Raw genomic sequence first — 3,850 nt, 5'->3', positions numbered from 1 at the left:
GTGTGCCAAGCCAACAGCAACACTTTAAAAATTGAGCTTTTATATAGCGCAATATCCACTAAGTGTGCTCAACAATCATGACGTCACTTCCCTCGTAATGACGCATAGTTACTTAGTAACTGGCTCTAAACTATCGAAACAATGAGGAGAAACACATTATAAATCTGATCATGTTTTGACTTTTATACACTCTGATCACATGACATGTGAAAAAGTTCTAGCCTGCATGAAGAATAAAAGGGTACAGATTTTCTATGTTTAGAAACCAAGCTGATCTTTGCTGGCGCACGTGACATCAGACTATTGAATCCTATTACCAACAGCAAGAGTGTAAGAATTGCATATCATATTGGGGTCACATGGTTGCTGATTATCTATACCATTGTCAAAAATGGAAAGCAAAAGTGGGGACATCACACGCTAGCGGCAACGTGGCTCAGTGGTACGGTCTTTCCTTCCTACCCGAAAGGTACCGAGTTCAATCACCCACCGTTGCGTTGTGTGGCCTTGAGCAAGTCACCTCGCACTAGTCGCTGCTCTGCGGCTAACGCCTGGGTAATTCCAGTCTTCCCTTGGAATAGACCCTAAAGACAAATTTCCCCTTGGGGATGAATAAAGTGAATTTTAATTTATTTTATTTTATTTATTTATTTTAGTTTTTGTTTTAAACAAATTGAATAGGTTTGAGCGTCTCTTATGACAAAAGTGGCAGCTTCTCAGACTGGTTCAGATCTGTTTACGGTTCCCTTAATAATATTTGATATTCATATTTCATTAAACACTGAGACATGTCAATTTTTATTTATAATATAATATCGTATTTAATGTATGTGCAAGGTATTTTTTTTAATTCTTATGTCAGTGAAGAGCATTAAATGGCTTACTGATTATAAATCAGACTTTATCAAGAAGATTTTATACGTTATTACTTTTTTTTTTCAAATTATTACTTTTATATTTTGTTGTCATTGTTAATAGTTGCTGGTATGTATAAATGATGTATGCATATTATGTATTTTTAACGACAATAAATTTGCCGTTTTATTAAAGAACACAGTATGTGCTATAGGGAATGGGATTAGCGGAAGCGTAGCGTCCCTAGATTGGACGTCACCGGCGGAGAAGTTATTAGAGAGAGAACGTCAGTTGAAAGTTATAAGTTTTTAAATTGAAGTTCTCTCTGTAAGGTGACGTCCAAGCAAGGGACGCTTCTCTTCCGATAATCTCATTCCCTATAGATAGTATGCGCTTGGCCAAGAAGCTCATAACATTGCCATCCGGAAGTATAACGGACCAACACACACAACTGTGTGTATCCATGAACGTTTATAGTCAGGTTAATACAGTTCAGTGAGCATTACTCATAAACGCGGATGGCAAAAAACAATAACAAAGGCTTGAGTGACGTCATCTTCGTTCTATCTATAGGGAATGAGATTAGCGGAAGAGAGAACCTTACAGAGAGAACGTCAATTTGGTTTTGAAGTGTCTCAAGCCGCTTTCACCGGAAACGAGGACGAGAGGCGCATGCGCACAACCAACATGACGTTCTCTCTCTAATAACTTTTCCGCCGCTGACGTCACAGACTATGGTTGAAGTCCAATCAAGGGACGCTACTCTTCCGCTAATCTCATTCCCTATACGGTTAACATTGCAAATACTGTGTTTTTAAAAAGAACGGCAGAATAATGTATTCGTTCATTCAAGTTTTTAATCAATCCTCCGGCAGTCGAGCAATGAACCGGTCACATATTGAGTTATAAGGTGGTATAACTATTTTTGTAGCAGGATGTATGAAATAAAAATGAGCTTTTATAAATAGCGCAATATCCACTAAGCATGCTGAAAGGGCTTTTTGTGTCTGTGTGTTCTGTATTTGTAAATGTGTTAATGTTCATAACATGAACCAAACTGTTTGAGCATTGTTTACATCACCTGAATTGCCTTTTATTTGGACAATAAAGATTTTAATTATTATTATTATTATTATCATTATTATTATTATTATTATTATTATTATTATTATTATTATTATTATATTATTATTATTATTATTATTATTATCATCATCATCATTATTATTATGATGATGATGATTATTATTATTATTATTATTATTATATTATTATTATTATATTATTATTATTATTATTATTATTATTATTATTATTTACAAGGGGTCCATGGCCAACAGCAACACTTAACAACTAGGACGGGACATGACGCCTGTTAGGCGATATTACAATTTTTTTTTCGGACAGAGACAACGCTGTTAACGGCCAGGTACTCATTTTACATCGGAGTACGGTGAGTGAATGTGAGCAAAGAGCCTTTTCCAAGGACTGAACTATGCGCTGAGCGAAACTCTAACCCAGGACCTCCGATCCAAAAGCGAGTGCCATACGACAAGACCACATAGCCGCACATAGGCACATCCTTAGGATTACAAGACGTAAAAGAGCGAGGATGGATTATCTTCATTGACGATTAGCATGCACTTATTTCGCTAGATGAAATAAGATACCATCACACTGAAACCAACCAGAAGATCAATTAATTACACCAGATATGCATCCAGCGCTCCGAAAAAGTAGATTTACATTTCCAATGCGTTTCGAACCAGTTAATTTGAAATCATACTTTGGTTCCCTTTTGTTGTGATTAATGAATAAAAACAAATTCAATAGCTTCGAGAAAAAAAATAGAACAAACTATCAAAACAATGAATATTTCGGGTTCAAAGACCTTCTTCAGAAAATAACAGCAGTAAGGAAACAGTTTAACTCACTCAATCCTAGAGATAATTTGGTACTTTTCAAAATTGGAAAAAATGTATTAAAAATGAGTATGTACATAGATTGTTTCATTCAACTACCATTAACATGCAAAAACTAAAAACAATAGCTTTGATACTGCGCCTATAATTTGTCTCAGAAAAATGTAATAAATAGGCATGGGGTAAAAGTAACCCGAGTAAACTACGGAAATAGTAGGTGTTAGGGTTGAGTGAGTTAAACATGAATGCACAGCTTAAAGTTCATACTTACAGGAGGAAGGAAATCTCGCCTGTAAGTGCAAGAACGGTCTCCGAATTTCGAATGCCGCCTGTCTACTGTGTCGCTGTTGGTTTGGTACCCCTTGTAAAGCAAGTCACAATCCTGACCAATATCCGGTTCACAAGGCATAATGTGTCGCGATAAGACACCTAGTTGGTACAATAGTTGGGAAATATTATATTATATTTTTTTAAATATTCTTATCGGACATCCGGTTTACAAGACATATATAATAATGTGTCGCGATAAGACACCTAGATAGTTGGGACAATATTATAATATTATATTTTTATATATATTTTTATTATATATTTTATATTTAAATACTCTTATCGGACATCGTCGTCATTATAATTAATTGTTGATTCTAATAGGGAAGAAAAGTCATGACATCAAACCCTCCACTTTTTTGGTTCCTAAATCTTTGGGAGTGTATAATATATTACCAGTCCTTCAGAGGACTTATAATGAATAGGTTTCAAATAGAATCAGAAGGTGGCATTACTGTTTTTGATAACAAGATGTAAAGGCAATATTTAAGATTACGGGACGTAAAAGATCGAGGATGGATGATCTTGATTGACGACCAGTACATAAGCTGCCATCACTCTGAAACCAAGCTACACAAGGTATGTATCCATTCCTCAAGAAGAGTATTTTTACACTTCCAATGATATTGGAACCAGTTATTAAACATCACACTTTTAATCTTTATTGATGATTAAAATTAATACAACTGATTCGAAAAAAGAACTAAGTACCAAATACGGAGCATTTCGGCCCCAAAACCCGT

The 3,850-nt window shown here is 35.2% G+C and overlaps 1 protein-coding gene across 1 annotated transcript in view; it reads right to left on the bottom strand.

Annotated features, from left to right (window-relative positions):
* Positions 1-3,186, bottom strand: part of LOC144974762 (uncharacterized) — a gene marked incomplete at its 3' end in the record, with an annotated part of 19,186 nt that extends 16,000 nt beyond the window's left edge. The window contains 1 exon segment of the mRNA XM_078917994.1: positions 3,049-3,186.
* Between the last annotated feature and the right edge of the window lie 664 nt (positions 3,187-3,850).

Source organism: Berghia stephanieae, chromosome 6 (assembly GCF_034508935.2).
Source record: "Berghia stephanieae isolate SIO BIC M18660-M18661 chromosome 6, UCSD_Bste_1.3, whole genome shotgun sequence".
NCBI classification, from domain to species: Eukaryota; Metazoa; Mollusca; class Gastropoda; order Nudibranchia; family Aeolidiidae; genus Berghia; species Berghia stephanieae.
Note: the sequence above shows the minus strand (reverse complement) of the source record. Positions and strands in the feature narration are given on the sequence as shown.